This window comes from Chiloscyllium plagiosum, unplaced genomic scaffold (genome assembly GCF_037043375.1).
Source record: "Chiloscyllium plagiosum isolate Xiang-an unplaced genomic scaffold, Cpla_swu_hap1 HiC_scaffold_45, whole genome shotgun sequence".
Classification (NCBI taxonomy): domain Eukaryota; kingdom Metazoa; phylum Chordata; class Chondrichthyes; order Orectolobiformes; family Hemiscylliidae; genus Chiloscyllium; species Chiloscyllium plagiosum.
The window spans coordinates 77,941,556-77,962,251 of NW_028270183.1; the positions used below are offsets into that span (position 1 = coordinate 77,941,556).

At 43.5% G+C, this 20,696-nt stretch overlaps 1 non-coding gene across 1 annotated transcript; it reads left to right on the forward strand.

Annotated features, from left to right (window-relative positions):
* Window positions 1–5,873: 5,873 nt before the first annotated feature.
* On the forward strand, window positions 5,874–5,955 carry trnas-uga (transfer RNA serine (anticodon UGA)). Its single transcript has one exon. It is a non-coding gene; the product is annotated as a tRNA-Ser (tRNA).
* The last annotated feature ends 14,741 nt before the right edge of the window (window positions 5,956–20,696 follow it).

The following is a 20,696-nucleotide window of genomic DNA, read 5'->3' on the forward strand; positions in this document are numbered from 1 at the left end:
GAGGGGTCAGTGTGACAGTGACGCAGTAAGAGTGAGTGGTCAGGCTGACAGTGACGCAGTAATTGGAAGGAGATCAGGCTGATAGCGATGCAGTAAGTGTTACTGTGTCAGGCTGATCCTGACGCATAAAGTGGGAGGGGACAGGGTGATAGTGATGCAGTAAGTGAGATGGGGTCAGGCAGAGACTGACGCAGTGAGGGTGAGACAGTCAGGGTGATAGTGAGGGAGTAAGTGTGTGCGTTCAGGCTGGTAGTGACACAGTAAGTTGAGAGCGTCAGTCTTATAGTGGCCAATAAAAGTGAGGTGTTAGTGGAATAGTGACATAGTAGGTGTGAGGTGTCAGTCTGATAGTGAAGCAGAAAGTGTGTGGGGGTCAGGCTAATAGAGATGCAGCAAGTGTGATGGGGTCAGGCAGATAGTGTTACAGTATGTGTGAGGGGTCAGGCTGATAGTGATGCAGTAAGTGTCCGTGAGTCAGAGTGATCCTAATGCAGGAAGTGAGAGGGGACAGGATGATAGTGACGCAGTGAGTGTGAGGGGGTCAGCGTAATGGTAATGGAATAAGTGTGAGTGTTCAGGCTGATAATGATGCAGTAAGTTGAGGGCGTCAGGCTAATACTGGCCAGTAAGTGTTAAGTGACAGGGTGATAGTGATGCAGGAAATGTGAGGAGTCAGACTGATAGACACGGTGAAATTGTGAGGGGTCAGGCTGATAGTGATGCTGGAAGTGTGCGAGTGACAGGCTGATAGTGACGCAGTGAGTGTGTTGGGAGCAGAGTGACAGGAACGCAATAAGTGTGAGCGGCTCTGGATGATAGTGACAGGTCAGTATGAGGGGGAGGATGGTAATGATCCAGTGAGTGTGAGGTGTCAGGATGACAGTGAAGCAGACTGTGTGAATGTGTCATTTGTGATGGTGACATGGCAAGTGTGATGGGGTCAGGGTGACAGTGACGCAGATGCTTTCAGGGGGTCAGGTTGTAGTGATGCAGTAATTGTGAGGGGTCAGGGTGATAGTGACGCAGTGAGTGTGAAATGTCAGTGTGATAGTGACGCAGAACATTTGAGGGGCCAGGCTTATAGTGACGCAGTATGGGCAAGGGGTCAGGGTAACAGTGTTGTAGATGCACTCACAGGGCCAGGTTGTAGTAAAGCTGTAAGTATGAGTGTCTCAGGCTGATAGTGATGAAGTAAATGCGTTGGGGTAAGGTGGATAGGGATGCAGTAAGAGTGCAGGGGTAGTGCTAAAGTGACGCAGTAAATGTGAGTGTTGAAGCTGATAGTGACGCATTAGTTTGAGGTGATCAGGCTGATCTTGACGCAGTAAGTGTGACTTTGTCAGCATGATAGTTACGCTGTCAGTGTATGGCCGCACAATGATCTTGACGCAGTAAGATTGGGGAGTCAGGGTGATAGTGACGCAGTAAGCATGAGTGGGTAAGTCTGATTGTGACGCAGTATATGTGAGGGAGTCAGCCTTGTAGTGGAGCAGTATGTGTGAGATGGTCAGGCTGATATTGATGCAGTTAGTGTGTTGGGGTCAAAGTGATAGTGACGCAATAGGTGTAAGTAGCTCAGGATAATAGTGACACAGTGGGTGTGAGATACCAGTGTGATAGTGACACAGTTAAGTGTAAGGGGTCAGGATGACAGTGACACTAAGTGTAAGGCCCTCAGTGTGATAGTGCCGCAGCAAGTGTGGGATGTCAGGGTGTAAATGACGTCGTAAGTGAGAGACGGGCATTGCGATAGTGAAGCAGTAAGTGTGAGGGTGTCAGGCTGATAGTGACACAGTCAATGTGACGGAGCAGTGTTTTAGTGACAAGATAAGAGTGAGGCGTCAGTCTGATAATGACACAATAAATGTGATGGAGTCCGGCTGATAGTGACACAGAAAGTGTGAGGGGTCAGACTGATAGTGACACAATAAGTGTAAGGATTCAGGGTGATAGTAACATGGGAAGTGTGAGGGCGTGACTGAAAGTCACGCAATAAGAGTGTGGCGGTTAGGCTCATGGTGACGCAGTAAAACTAAGGCCGGCAAGGTGAAAATGGCAAAGATTGTGTGAGTTGGTCAGGGTGATAGTGACGCAGTAAACGTGAGGAGGTCATGGTGAGAGTGACGCATGAAATGAGAGAGGATCAGAGTGAGAGCGACGCAGTAAGTATGAAGGGGTCAGGCTGATAGTGACACAGTCAGTGTGAGGGGGAGAGTTTTAGTTAAACAGTAAGTGCTAGGCGTCAGACTGAAACTGATACAAAAAGTATGAGTGGGTCAGGGTGATAGTGACACAGTACGTCTGAGGGGTCAGGCTGATAGTGACACAGTCAGTGTGATGGGGCAGAGTTTTAGAAACATGGTAAGCGTGAGGCTTCAGTCTGATACTGACACAAAAAGTGTGATGGAGGCAGGCTGATAGTGACGCAGCAGGTTTTAGGAGTGAAGGTGATATTAACATAGGAAGTGCGAGGGCGTCACTGATAGTGATGCAATATTTGTGTGGCTGTCAGGTTGATAGTGACGCAGTAAAAATGAGGATGTCACGGTGAAACTGGTGGAGTAAGTGTGAGGATGGCAGATGGACAGTGATGCAGTAAGTGCGAGGGGTTCACGCTGATATTGAGGCATGCAAGTGTGAGGTGCCAGGTTGATAGTGACGCTGTGTGCCGGCGGGTCTGGCTGATAACGACGCAGAAAATGTGAGTGTCTCAGTGTGACAGTGACGCATTACGTGTGAGGGGGTCAGGGTGATAATGACAGAGAAAGTGTGAGGTGGTCAGGTTGATAGTGATGCTGTAATTGTGAGCTTGGTCAGCGTGATAATGAGGGGCTCAGGCTGATAGCGACACAGTTATTGTGAGGGGATCAGGGCAGTAGTGACGCAAAACGTGTGAGCGGGTCAGGCGAATAGTGATGCAGTACGTGTGAGGTGTCAGGCCGATAGTGACGCAGTAAAGGTGAGAGTGTTGGTGTGCTAGTGACGCAGTAAGTGTGAGCTGCTCAGGATGATAGTGACGCCATAAGTGTGAGGTTTCAGGTAGACACCAATGCGGTAAGTGTGACGTGTTCAGGGTGACAGTGACGCAGACACTTTGAAGGTGTCAGATTGAGAGTGACACAGGTAATGTGAGGGGACAGTTTGATAGTGACACAGTAAGTGGAAGGGGTCAGGCTGATAATGATATACTAATTGTGATGGAGTCAGGATAATAGTGGTGCAGTGAGTATGAGTTGTCAGGGTGATAGTGATATACACGGTGTGAGTGGGATAGAGTTATAGTGATGCATCAAGTATGAGGAGGTCAGAGTGATAGTGTGCAGGGTGTGGCTGAAGGTGACGCAAGAAGAGTGAAAGGTTCAGGGTGATCCGGACGCACTAACTTTGGGGGGTCAAGGTAATGGTGATGCTGTAAGTATGAGTGGGTCAGTCTGATAGTGACACAGTACATTTGAAGGGATCACGCTGGTAGTGATGCAATAAGCGTGAGGGGGTCAGGCTGATATTGATGCACTAAGTGAGAGAGTGTCAAGGTGATGGTGACGCATCAAGTGTGAGCAGGTTAGAGAGAGAGTGACGCCGTTAGTGAGTGGGGTTTCGCTGATAGGGATGCAGTAGGTGCGCATGTGTCAGGGTGTGAGTGATGCAGGAAGTATGAGGGTGCCAGAGGGATAGTGACGCATTAAGTATGAGGGGGTCAGAGTGATTGTGACGCAGTAATTCTGAGGGAATCAGAGAGATACCAACGCAGAAAGCATGTGGGGGTCAGGCTGTTAGTGACGCTGTCAGTGTGAGTGCCTCAGCCTTATAATGATGAAATAAATTTGAGAGAGTAATGCTGATTGTAAGGTGATAAGTGTGAGTGAGTCAGGCAGGTAGTGACGCTGTAAGTGTGAGTGTTGAAGCTCATAGTGAAGCAGTAGTTGTGAGGTGGTCAGTGTGATTGTGACGCAGTAAATGTGAGAGGGTCAAGGTGATAGTGAAATAGTAAGTTTGAGGAGGCATTGTTGCAGTGACACGGTAAGTGTGAGGCGTCAGTCTGATACTTACATAATAAGTGTGATGGAGTCAGGCTGATAGTGACACAGTAAGTGTAAGGGGTCAGGGTGATAGTAACATAGGAAGTGTAAGGGCATGACTGATAGTGACAAAGTAAGTGCTTGGCAGTCAGGCTGATAGTGAGGCAGTCAAAATGAGCGTCTCGAAGTGAAAGTGGCGCAGTAAATGTGAGGGCGCCAGATGGATAGTGATGCAGTAAGTTTGAGGGGTTCACACTGATATTAAGGCGGTAAGTGTGAGGGGTCAGGTCTATAGTGATGCAGTAAGTGTCAGCTGGTCAGGCCGATAGTGATGGATTCAAAGACCAAATATCCAAGGCTCACTGTAGTGCTGAATAGTGAGACTTCTCAAGGCTAAGACAAAAATCAATAGTTTTCATCCTGGTCATACATCACAATGCTTCATTTTAATATTGTCCTCTCCTGCTTCTAGATTCACCAATGAGGGAACAAAATTTAATTGCACCACCTTGTTTATCTCTTCAAATATTTTGCAACTCTCAATGAGATTACCTCTCTTGTTTTGAAACTGTTAAGAAAAGGCGGGATTTGCCCAATTTCAACCAAGATATCAAGGCTAATCACCATTCGTGGTATTCCTCATATGGCATTAGTATCTTTCCTAAATTGAGGATTATAATTCCTCATACTGTCGTCCAAGTGCGGTCGAACTGAGCCACCATACATTGGAAATAATGCTTCGTTCTCGTGCCCTGAAATCCTTCTGCAGCTTTCACAACAGACTTCTACAACTGCTACTAGACTTCAATGACTTATTAAAAACTTCTCCAAGATGCATTTCTAAAAATCTGTACAAAAGACTTTCGACTTCATACCTTCGACAAATAATCTCCACACATTTCCCTCCTGACAAGTATGATAAAGTCAAATCATTGCTATTTATTAGATCATGAGGAACATGGATAGGTTGACTCGTCAAGGTGTTTTCCGGCAGGTGAGGAAGTCAAAATTTAGAAAACATCGGTTTTAAATTAGTGGGTAAGGATTTAAAAGGGATGTCAGGGGCAACTTTTTCAGACGTGTCCAGAATGAGATGCCAGAGAAATTAGTGGAGTCTGATGCAACTGTAACATTGAATGGCATCTGGATGGATATATGAGTAACAAGGTTTAGAGGGATGTGAGCCAAATGTTGGCAAATGGGACCTATTAATTTAGGATATCTGTCCACCATGGTCAAGTTGGAAAGAAGGGCCACTTTCCGTGTTGTATTGTTCAACGACTTGATGACTCGAGAACAACTGCAAAAACTTTGCAAATAATTCCGTCAAGACGATTTCAAGTTCCAAATCTTCGGTTAGTCTTCCTCTCTTGTGCTCACAAGTTCATTACCTGATGTCAGAACTTACAAATAAGTTGCTGGATCCATTTCTGTAAATTGGTTCTGCATTCTTTCTAATTCCGATTTTTTTTACTAATGTAGCTAGTGTTTATGGACTTAGCATCAATTTTTCTAATACCATATTTCGATGAATATTAAAACACAACAGCATATATAATTTGGAACCAGATGATGAGCAATTGAGTCAAAATCGATCGGACGCAGTGAGACAATGATGTACATTGTCTCACTGTCTTCGTGGTGTACATCCGTGTCTCTATAATTCGACGAAGAATCATTCCCTCAACTTCAGCTGTGTCAGAATCTAGTTTGCGGTGAAAGCCTGTCAATCTGCTAAGGTAACGTTCGTCTGGGTCTCTGCAAAGGATTTGGCGAAATTTTGGGTCTTGACAATTTGTTCTTCCAACAAATGAATTCAGTTGTTTTACTGTGAAAATTGACGTCCTCGCTGCAGCTGTGATGGCCGAGCGGTTAAGGCGTTGGATTTGAAATCCAATGGGGTTTTCCTGCGCAGGTTCGAATCCTGTTCACAGCGTTGAATCTTTTAAAAGTCATTAATTCCTTTGCAGGATTTGAATTTCGTGGAGCTTGAGCTTTGCATTCAATCGAAAGTAAATTTTCAACTGTGAAGAATCCGAAGTAATTTCAAGACTGACCCAGTCATCTAATTGAATAAATTATATGTCGAGACACAAAAAGCCACCAACTTCCAACACGAATCAGTTTCAACACATTTGTCGAACTATCGTGAAATTTGGATGTTCGGGGGGTGGAATTCAGCAAAACAAGAAGCAATGCAATACACTTACCTGCAGGTGATGAATTTTTTTTTTAGGATCAGTTGAAAGTCAAGCTGAGAAAGTTCAACCTAATTTACAGCTCACTCTCAAGGCCAATAATCTATTATATCAGCAGTCAATGAATTAGAAAAAAGCAACTCCGTGTGTGGAAAGGAACTCGACTGATCCAGGTTCCTGGCCTGCGATGTGAAAAGGCAAGGCGATATCAGCGGAGTAGAATTTTCTGGAAATATTAGAAATGGAATGTTAACGGTCTTCTGCTGTCCACATTCGTAAGAAACTGTGCATTAAGAACTGAAATTGAAAATTAACGATGAAAATCAGACTTAGCCCTCTGCTTGTGGTGTAGCATTGTTCAGAACAATAGGTTGTTGTTGAGGCTAAAATTGACCAAAATAATCGATGGGGAACTTATCCACGGGCTTCGTTGGAGCAGTTGGTGTGGAGAGCTCAGCTTGAAGAACCAAATGCCAATTATTCATCCTGGCTGTCTGAATTGCTTAGTTAAACATACTCCCAGTTTAATGAAAAAAAACCTTTGCTGTCAGATTAGATGTTTCCATGTCAGCATGTACCGATATGCGAAGACACTCCATGGAGTAGATGTGACTTAAATTTTGACTCTAACGTCAGAGATGTTAACACATTTCTGCACCAAAACAGCACTACCATTGGTATCAAATCAAACTGAACAAAGGACTAGTCACTTAGACATTTCCTGTCTGCAGACTCTGCCAATGGACCGTTCAGGCCCGATGTAGGAATAGGGCGTGGTGACATCTGTTCGCAAGTGGATCACTTCATTCTTGCTCATGATCCATAAACCGTAATTCATTTTGAACTTCTTCGCCATCAGCATGATAAGTGTTACATAATGCACAGGTTTGCTTCTCGAAAGAAAGAGCGAAATCTTATCCAATGCAGACGCAAATTCAAGTTGTCCCTGGTCGACCAGAAGACAGATGTCGTGAAACAAAGTGAATACAGAAAACAATTAATATTTTCTGGGAGTCAAAAAGATGTACTGGAAGAACAGAAACATATTTTGGAATTAAAGTCACATACCACTTCCACAGACTAAATGTTCTTGAACCGTTATCTTAATTTGACCTTCATGTCCACCATTGCTGCAAAAATTATCTTAACAACTGAGAACGTTGTGTTCTTTGATATTCTCTCCTTCATGTTTCTCTTGATTTTGATACTAAAACCGAGCAATAGTAATGCACCCTATTTCACTTGCAAAGATCAGAAGAAGATCAATTTATAAGAGAACAGAAATAAAGCTACGTCTGTCTTGCGAGAGAAAACACAGTTACCATTTCGACTCCAAAAAGTGTTCTTCAGAAGCCTGCGCAATGAACTCGAAATAGTAGACCGAAAATGAAAAAAAGAAGCCAAAATACCGCGAATACACCACCCGCAAGTGCCTCAGGTCCTACTCGAATATGCCGGATTACTACCATCAACATCAGTGGAGAATGGAACAAAGCTCATTCTGCAGTTGTTTGACGTAGTTTGTAAAGTCAGAAATATGATTCGGTAAAAAGCGGGATGAAAGCGGGATATAGGAACTCTGAAAAAAGCAAGTGCGTGCTTTGCTTTGAAGAAGGTTGGCATTGATGAAAATGGAAATTAACTACAGTAAGGGGGGCTTAATTAATACTCAGCATCGTTGCAACACACAGGGACGCAATTCTTTTTGCTAGGTTTCTGTTCTGCCATTTTATAATCACGACTGCTGTCGGGTTTGGTTTCCATTCCAGGCTTAGGTGACAGCCTGATGGAAGTTTGCACATTCGCCCAATTTCTGGGTGGTTGCTCTGGTTTGCTGCCACATTCTAAACATTTGCAGCTTATTTGGAATCGCCATTGAACGCACACGGTTACAGAGACAGTGATGTCTCTGTAATAGGAGTGTCTGGATAGGACGTACTTTAGAGGATTTTTGTGAACTTAAATAGACAGAGTGGGGTTAGTCTGCTGTTTCCTGGGTGGGCTACATGGCCAGAGAGGGGTCAGCGTCTTCTTCCCTGAGGGAGATACGTTGACAGAGTTGGGTTAGTTGCTCTTACCTGTGTCAGTCACGCAGATACAGGAGGGTCAGCCTGCCATTCCCTGGGCGAATTTCTTTCACAGAGTGGTGACAGATGAAAATATCTGTTGGTTGCCAATGCAAGAGGATACTGTCTTTTTCTGTGCGTTTTCAGTGGGGCATGCTCAGCATTGAAATATCTGTTTTTGCACAAGCAGAGTTTGATTGCCATTCATACTGAGCAACGCGAATAAAGAAAACACGTTTTCGAATTCCTGTGATCAGGTGTTTCAGGAATTGCACATATGGACGAGAAATCTGGCTTTTAACGTGGCGCCGTGGCTTCGCTGGTGAAAGCACCTCCCATCACACGGGTGCCTGCTCATTGTATTGAAAGCTCGTTATTTCTCGCAAATATTGTGTTGCTGATTGAGAAACTCAGTGTCCTGTTTGAATTTCGGTAAGTTCTGATTTCGCGTTCCTGCTCCATTTTCCTGGTTTAAATCCAGTAGTGTATGTTGCTCTTTTTAACTACTATTTTATCCTGGAGATTCTTCCCGCAGTTCCACAAGCACTTCTGCTTCTCATCCTCTTATTCTCATTCCTTCATTCCCAGTTTGGTGGAAATTAAGTGGTGAGGCAGGAGATACAGCAGAATTCCCGGGAAATGTTGTGGTAATGGCACTGACACCACGACATGATCACCCTCATTCTTGCTGTCACCATTTATTCGTTGTACACCAACAGTAAATACATCCTTGTTCTTCTTCAGCTATCGTGTAATTACTTTCTTTTTTCTGTTGGATAAGGAATTCAACTTTAACTTCAAAAGGGTCTTTAAATTTTGAGGAAGAAATGTCTCCTTGCCTCAGGTCGAAGTGAAAGATGCATTATCCAGAGAATGTGAGACTACTTCGACCGATTCTCAGCAGTTCGAATCTCAAACTGTCTCTGAATGTCTAGGCTTTTCAAAGAACAGAAATGAGAAATGAGGGATATGGACAGCTAGCGTGTCAGAGAATGTGAAAAATGCCCAGTAGGATACAGAGAGAAATATAGAAAAAGAGAGACACATATTGAGGTAGACACTGAAAGAAACAATTCTCCATTCGAAGTGACTGCTAAATAACAGAAAGCAAAAGGAAATGTAGCCATTAAAACATAGCCTTCCACCAGCTCAGGATAATGAAAGTGGCATGATAACTGATTAAGTCCTTTTAAGATTGTAAATTCGAAGTTTGTAAGCTCAAGAGTGATTTTGATAAATGTCCTGATTCGACAGGTAAGATTATCATTTTCCCAGCAGTATAATCTGGACATCTATAACTAACCTGCTTCTGTCACTCTAAAAAAAAATCTGTTTCTCTCTGCAGATGTTGCCAAGTGCAGCGGGTTTCTCTATCAATTCTCGTTTTTAGTTCAGATTTCCAAAACCTGCATCTTTTTGATTTTTGATAACCTGGCACAAAACCAAGCATACCAGGATCGGACCAGTGGTGAGAAATACTGTTACCATGATATATTTGCACAATAAAACATTCATTCCCTGCTCTTGCACTTATTCTCAATGAAATGGCTTTTCCCTTTCATTTCTGATCAGTTTCACTGCAGATTGTTTTCTACTCGTCTTCAAGTTTTGCAGAATGGAAAATCCCATTTGGCCCATAGTGCAGTCTGGTTTAAAGACATTCATCTATTCTATTCCCAGTTTCCAGCTTTGGTCCATAACCTTATGTGTTCTGATGTTTCCAGTGCAAATGGCAGTGAGGTTCTCACTTTGATCTTAGATGACACAACAATGGGATTGAAGTTTGACATAGTCACATTGTGGTATTACCCACGTCGTGTCTTCCACAGAAAGAGACACACAAGAGGGGCAGAGTTCTCAGGATTTGACCAGCTCCTTGTGCTTCACTTCAGCTGTCCACTCCAACATGCAAGTTCAACCGCTAAAAGACAGATTTTGGTTAAACCAAAGCCAGATCGACAGACAATGAGAGACGTTGCTTTGAGCTAGAATTTAAAGTGGACGAAAGAAACTGTGAATTAGAAAACCCATTTCCTTCCGTTCCTGACAGACAACAGGAATGGACGAACATGCTGCATCCTCGCGATTTTAAATGCGAACCGACAATTCCCTAACTCGACGTAAAAGGCGTGTTACCAATTCCGTCACTGACCCAAAAACCAGGTTTGGCTGTGACAGTTTGTCTATATGTAATGTAAACGCCCACATCATGGAAACAGCAATCACAAGGTGAGAAATCAGCAAATATAATCACCGTCACTGTTTCACTTGGAATTCCACACTCTGTGAACCGTTACCTGTCGCTGTACTTTCATATTTGAAGTTTTTTACATTCCAGACCATGAACTAATTCAGCAAGAAACCACTGGTCATTTCGACCCCGTCATCCGGAATGATGCGAGTTGAACGATGCCTTTCTTGTTGCCGACACATCACCACAGCTCAAAACGAGCTCGTGTTCGCATCAGTCTTTACTTAACTTGCTGCAGTATATCTGCTGAACAACATCAGATTATCATAGCATTGCCTTCTTCAAATTGAAACCAAGGGCGATATTATGAACCGACTTGGAAACTTGGAGAGAGAAAAGCTGCTGAGAAGACGATTATGACGTGAAGAGCAGGCACAGGCGTTTGTACAGGTCAGGTCCCAAATGCTATTGCAGTATCAATGGACATCGCTGCATACGAGTCTGAGATATATTGCCCAGAACAGGCTTTAATTCCCAGTCAGGAAGTGAAGATTTAAGTCTCTTCTTGTGAATTATCCGAATGAAAACTAAATCCTGGTTGCACACAGAACACACACAGGGAACCTGCCAGAGCAATTCAGTCATCGATCAGCATCTGTCTGGAAGGACAATGGCAGCAAATACAAGCGAAAGCTATCACCGCAATTATCCCTCCAAGGATCTCGCGTTTCCCAGTTGAAAATATCCAGCTGTTCCTTCAATGTCACAAGGTCTAAATCCTTACCTCGTGGCATCATACCTGTACCCCGCTACTGAGGACATCCAGGGTTCTGCGGAGTAACTCAAAATCTCAATCTCTCGGGTAATTAGGGATTGACGGTGCATCACATCCCATTGAGGCATCACTTTATCCCCAATAATGCGTTTCCTAAAGCTGCAGTTTCTAAGGAAAGACTTGCAAGCAGTTCGGAATAAGTTGAGAAGTGGAACGGACGAGGGGAAAATATGAAAGGCAATGATGACTGGGAGGCATGAGACTGCAAGTGAGTGAGGAGCTGGCGTTGCAACGTTCAATGTCAGTGTCAGTATTTACTGACCACTATTCACTCTGATTCACACACCACGCCTTAACAATTCACCACAATGAGACCATTCCTCTTAGTGTGAGTTTCCCTTTGCGGATATTAATACGGTTAAAGGTGTTCTAGACGATGGACAGATCTTCGTTATCCTGTCAGTTTAAACAGTCTAAATTATCAGTTTAAAACAAAAACAATAAGAAATTGCCTCTCCCTGTGCATTTTCAGTGGAGAATATCCAGCTTTGAAATCTGCTGCATAAACGGAGGTTGTTTTAAATTTTCTCCGAGTAACTGTGAAACACACAAAAATGAATCCGAGTTCCTGTGTTCGAATAGTCAAGTAAATGCACGCATGGTTTTGAATCGTTGAGCTTGGGCAGTCCCTCAGCCTAAGTTCGTTAAAGTTCCTGTGAATATGGGATCAAATCCTGACATCTCAATGTTTATAGGTCTTTCATGATAAACAGAGTTCCCGTCTTCACCTGTGGTTCTAGTCGTGGTGCGAATTCAAATCAATGACTGGATCGAGGTGAAAGTTAAAAGACAGCTCCTTCGACACCTCTGCCACGCTGCCACACAAACACCCGCAACCACGTTTTTGAGGATGAGTGTTTCAGCATCGCCTCACTTCAGGCACTTTAACACACGCCCTTTCAATGGCGAACTTGGCGCAAGTTCGATAATATGTATGAGGATGTTGCAAGGCTTACAGTGTTAGGATTGTGGCGTAAAGCTGAATAGGATATGATAATTTTCCCTGGAGCTTGAGGGCTTAGGGATGGGCTTACAGAGGTTTGTATAAATATGAGGGAGACTGCAGAGTAAATGGTCAATCAATATTTCTTCCCAAGACAGGCATGTTCAAAACAAGGGAACACAGGTTTAAGGGGAGAGTGGTAAAATTTAAAAGGGATCTGAAGGACATTTTTTTTTTCACACAGAATGTTTTGCGTGTTTGGAATGAATTGTCAGATTTAGTGGTGGAATCTGGTACACTCTCAACATTTCAAAGGCATATGAATCTTTATACTGACAGGAATGTTGAAAAAGAATAAACGTGAAAATTTGGCATATAGAGTGGTTGAGATGCTGCAGTGGCGATCAACAGTGTGAATAGGCATTCATCACTAAGTCAGTGCGTTGCGGTAGTTTTCTGGAAGATGGTTAGATAAGATTCCCTACAGTATAGAAACAGGCCCTTCCGTGCAACTGGTCCACACCGACCCGACAAAGAGTAACTCACCCAAATGGTGCTTTCAACGTACTGGCGCCTTAGTGCACCAATACGTCCAGGAAAGTGCTCAAGTAACATGAATCAGAACTGACTAACAATGAACCATGAAAAGTGAAGATTACCAGTTACAGTCTCGATTAGATGAGGTTAACAATTGGGCTGATGTCTCCACCGGATCGAGAGGACCAATCACCAGCCTCTCTCATCAGGACAGAAATTAAGGAAATTAGGGAAAAGTAACCAAGTTTCATATCGAAATTTCCCTCCTTTTCGCAACAACAACAGAAAACTGCGAGCAGATTCAATGTAGAACCAAATTTCACATCAACAGGGAAATAAATATCTCCAGACACTTTCAGATAAACGGTGAAAAAACAAAATTGTCTGGAATATGAAAGATTGTCGCAGCCTGTTTTTGAGTCGTATATTATGCTGGTGGCCTTTCGATCTGGAGGGGAACGTGACAACTACAGCAGAAGGGGAAAACATGGGCACTGACATGTTGGTTGTTTTCTGCTGTGCCACATCACAGCCGGGTTAGAAGAAATGACTGCTTTTTTTTCTGTTCAACTTTAACAAAACTCATCCCTGCAAAACATTGCCAGCTTAATGCATTAGCACACGTGGCCGCGCAAGGATGCAAACACAAGCCTTCTTAAGAAGTGGAATCTGAAATCAGTGTCTCAGGTTGCTCAGCCACGCGAGCACACTGGCCAAAACCGGAAACCCAAGAGCATGTACCTGATGATACCCTGCAGCATACTCACAACAACGGCACCATTTCTGCAGAATAAGCGGTGGGAAGGAATTGCTCTATCTGAGCGGTCGTGCTTGTTGTACTCATCAGCAAATCTGGCTTTGAATTTGCTAGCCCATACCTGCTACCATGCTGAAACGGAATGCAATTCCGATTAGTCGCTGTATGAAACTTTGTACATTTTCTCTCCTCAGATAAAGTGATCACTGGAGATGATGAATTCTGCTCCTGCCAGAAACGCAGACTCTCCAGCTGCTCGGATGAACTGAAAAACTGGGTTTGCACTGGAATCAGAGAATGGCAGAACGCGAAGCAAGATTATTCAAAACCCAGACCCAATAAGAGTTCCAACTTTCCGTTTGTTTCTCCATAATAGTTCATTATCCAGCAGAGCCAAGAGCAACTGCCACCAGCCTGCAAGCTGAGTTGGAAACCTATGTGGGAATCAAGGAAATGCGACTCACTTATTGTCGGTAAATCAAACAGTTCTCACTTTGCGGTGTTCAAAAATTAGTTTCTATACATATTCAGGGAAGGTCAAAGGCGATCTGAGATGTCAAAGAGGTGGTCACTGTTCGTGATTGCTCTTTGTTCGAGTTGTGAAAATGTTTCCCGCTTTAGTCGCATTCACGTTCCTTGTTGATGACTGAATCAGACAGAAGGTGTTTCACCAGAGCTGCACTTGACTTGCATTCCTCTCCCTCGCTGTCATACTTTCCTGGAACTCTGTGAAAACAAGAAAACAAAATACATACTGTGTCATTCGGCAGCCTGTCTGTGATTTCCTCATTTTCAGTTACAACATGGCTTTGACTTCAGGCCACACGGTAATATTAGTAACAGTATGAGAACAAGAGTCGATAGTTCATCTGTGCCTGCAAATCTTTTCATTCCTGTTGTTGACTGAACGAACTGTATCCGTGTCTGCTGCTTCGAAACTCGAATATGTGAACTGCTCCAAACTATGATTGAGGATTCCTGGTTTTGGTTGACACACGTTGAGAAACGCCAGACAGCGTTCAAATGAAGCTTTCAGAGCACATTTTCGGATGCATTTGACAGAGACTAACATCATGAATCCAGTGTTCGCTGTGACAGAAGGAAATGAATGCTCTCCTTGCGACTGATCAAGGCCACCTTCGCATGTCAAGCAAATGCGGTACTGTTGTTACAGAAAGGATCAGTGCCCGGTAACTGTGTCCTTAAAGTGGACATTATTGAAAAAAATAAAGAATAACATGTTGAAATATCCAGGAAATATTGGCTGAAAAGGCGCAGACAATTTTCCCTGCAGCGCCAAGACAGAGGAACATATGTAACGGCACTCTTAAACAGGATGGCCAGCAGTGATATAGACATCGCCACATATGAAGGACCACTGCAAATAGAAATTTGAAAATGAATTTCACGCAGCAGGTATTCGGAATTATATTCTTCTCACCGCTACGGTAGTATTGGGCGAGTAAATTCAAAACAAGGTTTGCTGATAAGAATGTAATAAAACCCCATCGATCATGATATGAAAGACTGTCGTCCGTAAAGAGAAAACAACAATGTTTCTTCTAAGCTTTGTACTGGGCGACTTTCGCACAAACTGATACTGCTTCTCCCCAGAAAAGATCAGGGCCCGCGGCATGCACTCTTAGAAATGGTGACCATCAGTGCTGGAAACATCCCTGCATATTCAGAACAAGGAAGAATACATATCGAATAAACGCATAGATGGCAATTAATTGGACTTGTATTCCCTTTCACCACAACAGCTAGAATTTTCGGGGATATACAGAGTAAGGTTTACTGACCAGGTCAGAAAGCAATTACCTCCACATATCTTGACACACAAGCCGATCTTTCTTTCTGTTCGTTTTTTTTTTGAAGCGTCGATCCTTTCCGTCGGAGATGAAGAGGATTACTGCTCCCCCGCAGGATCACAGTGGGGCCAGAGACGCAATCGAGCTGCTCAGAACAGTTCTTGTTTGCCGAGAATCATTGAAACTGAGATTGATGACACGTAGACATGGTGTAACAGCTGCTAACACATGTGGAGGGTTTTGCGACGGATTAGGACCCACTCTGGGGAAAAGACTGCATCCTAAGACTGGTTAGTAACTGTTCAGGGAGAGGACTGGAGAATGGGGTTAAGAATGATATAAGCCAGAATCGAATGGCGGAGCAATTTCATTTGTTGATTCTGAAACAGAAGATGAGAGTGATCCTGGACCAATCAGCTCTCCCATTTTCTGGGAATATTTGACTTACCCGTTCGATGAGATCACGTCTGTCCCACACTGAAATCTCAGAATCCTTCCCCACCCCCACCCTCGTTACTGGCAATAAACTGTTAATTACATAAACTTATATGAACACACAACAAGAACATTTGCATAACGTTCAGGAAGAGTTCCGTTCCGTTCCATCAGCATATTCTGAATCAGTTAATTTTTGTACAGGACCCATGAGACATTGAGCCGTCTCTGTCAGACCACTAACAAATGACCATTCGCGTTCTGTGTCTTTGAACAGTTTGGTTGGTACACGGATGTAGTGGAATCTCACGTTTTGAAATGGACATCATTCATAGTATTTTCAGCTGCACTGGTAAAGTTTTCTCTGGCGCTTCCAGTAAAGTGCAGACACTTTTCACTCAGAAACCGACATGTGATCAAAGCAGGAGGACATATGTGTCAACGAAAGCAACAAGAATGCTCCACCAGCGTTGGCTTGCAATTCTGTATGTGGAACGAAGAGCTGGAACTCTATTAAACAGCGAAAACGACTGTTATGGGGCTTGGACGCACGACTCTCTGATTAAACACATCACATTGCACCGAACTGAGGTATCCAGGGTTGGCACACGATGCATTAGTTTGTTATTTCATTCTGAGCAGAATTCACCTGGCACAGCAATTTGCAAAGATCCAGCTCATTTCTCCCAATCACAAATAACATCATTCACATCTTTCACTTTGTTATTTCTTCAAAACATTACAATCTATCTAACACTTGTCCCGGCATTTAAGATTCAACCCGAATATTTTCATAAGAAGTGATTTCCATTCACTCTGGCAGCAGTAAATCAGTCGGAAAATTACCTTAGGAAACCCAATCATTTCTGTTTACAGTATTGGGAATTTCCCATCTGCTGACAAGACAGAGTGCTCACAATCAACATTTTCTTTGTTGTTCCTGCCTAAAACGTTTACCACTTCTTATTTTCAAGACAGGAGATTTGTTTATAACACATTCCAAGAACAGGAACAAACTTCCAATCTCCTGAAGCCGTTTCCAGTTTAAAATGGAAGTTTTGCTCCTTTCCCACGGGAAGTGCATGTTAATGAGGAAGGAGTTTCCACGAACTGTGTCCCAGGGTTTAGCAGGAAGCCGCTAATTGCAGCTGCAGTGGCCGCTTTCAGTTGGCATCGGGGGGTTGGAAAACGTGGTGTCATATTCTGCTGCGTGTAAACGCCTTGCTCCCTGTGGACTCGGGGTGAATCATGGATGAGTTTTCGGAACAACACTGCCTTCCAGTCTCTGGCCATCTGCAATCTAAGGAAAGAGAAACAGTTATTTGTTCAGTTCGAAGTCCTTGGCAATGTGAAAGATGGAACAGTTCTGATACAAAATTGGAGACTGGGAAAATGGTTGGAGAGGAAGTAATAAAAGAGAAGCTGAATATAAAGTTGGAAGTCAGGAGACATTCAATAAAAAGGAAGAGTGTGCAAAAGCAGGTGGAGATGCACATGGAAAAGAAGTGTCACTAGTCCCGAAGTCTTAAATCGATTTTTATTTCCAAGATGCCACCAGACCTGCTGAGATTTTCCAGTAATTTCATTTGTTGGTTTAGAAACAGAAGATGGCAGTGATCCTGGACCAAACATCTCTCCCGTGTTCTGGGGATATTTGACTTACTGTGTCTATGTCCCACACTGAAACCTCACGATCCTGCCGCACCTCCACCCTCATTGCTGACAATATACTGTACATTACGTAAAACACAAGAAGAACAATTGCAAAACGTTGAGGGAGAGTTCGCTTCTGTTTCCATCAGAGCAATCTGAATCACTGAAAATTGGTTCAGGACATGTGACATTGATCCGTCTCTGTCAGACCCCTAGCAAGTGGCCATTCGCTTTCCTTGCCTTTGAACACTTTGGGTGGTGCACGGTTGGTTTGGGACCTCACGTTTTGAAACGGACATCATTCATTGCATTTTCGGCTGCACTGATAAATGTGTTTCTGGTGCCTCCAGTAAAACGGAAACAGTGTTCACTCAGAAATCGACGTGTGATCAAAAGCAGGCGGACAGATGTGACAATGATAGCAGCAAGAACATTCCCCTGCGAAGGGTTGCAATACTACACGTGGAACGAAGAGCCGGAATTGTATGAAGCAGTGAAAGCGCCCATTGTGAGGCTTGCACCCACCAACCACAGATTAAGCATCTCACACTGCACCGACTGAGCTAACCAAGCACGATGCACTGTGGATTAGTTTACTATTATATTGCGAGCACAATTCATCAGCAATTTGTTAGGATCCAGTTCATTCCTTCTAATCACAAAAATATCATCCACACCTTTCACTTCAGTTATTCCTTCAAAGCATTACAATCGATTCAGCACTAGTCCCGGGATTTAAGGTTCAAACTTAATAATTTTACCCATAATATTTTACTCTCACCTTTATATCGCTGATGTGATTTCCAATCACTCTGACAGACAGTAAATCAGTCGGGAAATTACCTAAGGAAACCCAATCATTCCCGTTTACAGTGTTGGGCATTTCCCATCTGCTGACGAGACAGAGTCGTCTCAATCAACACTTTCTTTGTTCTTTGTACCTAAAACCTTTACCACTTCTTATTTTCAAGTCAGGAGTTTTATTTATAACACGTTCCAAGAATTGGATCAACATTCCAATGCTCTGAAGCCCTTTCCAATTTAACGTGAAAGTTTTGCTCCTTTCACACGGAAAGAGCTGTTACTAAGGATAGAGTTTCCACGAGTTGTTTCCCATGGCTTGGCAGAAAGTCGCTGATTGAAGCTGCAGTGGCCGCTTTCTCTTGGCATCGGGAGCTTGGAGAAAGTGATGTCGTATTCTGCTGCGTGTAAACATCTCACTCCCTGTGGACCTGGGGTGAATCATGGATGGGTTTTGCCGGTTACAATGTCAATATATGGTCGGGGCAAATGGCTGTGCTGAAATATTTGAGGCTTATGCCGTGGGTGGGCTCGAACCACCAACATTTCTGCCAACTGCGCTGACGATTTGAGATACAGAAACTGGAAACGCAGATATCCAAAAGCAAAGTTATCGACAGGATATGAGGATATGTCGGACAGCAGGAACTTGCGTTGTTTTCAGAGACAGTTGCTGATTTTATCACCGAGAGGGGAAGCAGACTGAGGAGCTGCAAATACTCAAATTAAAAGGCATCCACACATGCGCAGTTCTCTCACATACATCTCCACACAGTAGCTCACTTACGATGCTGGTATTTGAAGCCACGATTCGATAGAAACTGAAGCTTAAAAATCCGGCATATTAGACGGCTTGACCACGCTACTACACAAAATCCAAAACTCAGATTTGTTATGACTAGTGTTTCAGCATCGATTCACTTCAGGCACTTAGAACTCGCAAATTTTGTAACGAAATTGGCGTAATTTAATAAGAAAGACCAAAGAAAATGTACAGGCAAGGAACAGGCCCTTCATCCATTCAAGCCTGACCCGATCCAAATCTACTGTTTAAACCTGTCAACCAATTCCAAAGCATCTGTATCCCTCTGCTCCCCACCAACTCATGCATCTGTCCAGACGCATCTTAAATATATCTACCGTGATTACCTCTCCCGTCTCTGCTGGGAACGCGTTCCAGACACCCACCACCCGCTGTGTCATGTAGTTGCCGCGTGTATCCCTCTTAAACTTTTCACCTCTCACCTTGAAAGCGTGACCTCTCGGTATTTAATCCTTCAACCTGGGAAATAAAACGTTTTTCTATCGACGCTGTCTGGACCCTTCATGATTTTGTAAACCTCAAAACGGTCCCCCTCAAACTCCTTTTTTCGAATGAAAACAAACCTAACCTACGCAACCTCTCTTCCTAGATTGCACCTTCCATACGAGGCAACATCCGCTTAAACCTTTTACGCGCCCTCTCCAAAACGTCCACATCCTTTTGGTAATGTGGCGACCAGAAATTTACACAGTATTCTAACTGTGGCCAGACAAATGTATTGTTCAATTTTAACATGACTTTCCAGCCATTCTATTCAATACCCCATCCAAATTAGCCAAGCATACTATATGCCTGCTTGGCCACTCTATCCACCTGTGCAGCAACCTTCAGTGTATAATGGACCTGTACTCTCAGATCTCTCCATCCATCAACTTTTTTTTTTCCCCAAAGCTCTTCCGTTCCTTGTATAACCCCATCTAGAATTAGACAAACCGAAATGTGTCACCTCACATTTGTCTGTTTTGAACTCCAGCTGCCACTTTTACGCCCAATTTCCAGTATATTTATATCCTCCTTTATTCTTTAACAGTCACTTATACTTTCTGCTCTCCAGAGATCTTCGTGTCATCCGCAAACTTCCTGATCATTCCAACAGTGCTCTCTTCCAGATCATTAATGTATATCTCAAACAACAGTGGCCACAACATTGACCCCTGTGGAGCACTACTGCTCATCTTTCTCTATTTCCCGAAACTCATTCAACTGCCACTCTCTGTCTCCTATTGCTCAACTAATTCTTTATCCACCGGTCTAGAACACCCTGCACACCATGTTACTTTACGTTCTGCATTTGATTACCTTATCTAACTCCTTACTATAGTGCATGTATGTGACATCAACAGTCTTTCCTTCATCTATCAACTTGGGCACTTCCCCGAAAAACTCTATGCCTCTCACTGATATGCACATTATTTTCTAAATATGAATAATCCTATCCCTCAGTACCTTCTCCAGCAACTTTCCCAACACTGATGTTAGGCCCATTGTTCTGTAGTTATCCGGAATATACCTATATACTTCTTGTACAGGGGACAATATGAGCAACGTTCCAGTCAGCCAGAACCTCACCTGTGCTGAAGGATGCCACGAAGATATCTGTCAGTGCCCCAACTATTTCCTCTCTCAC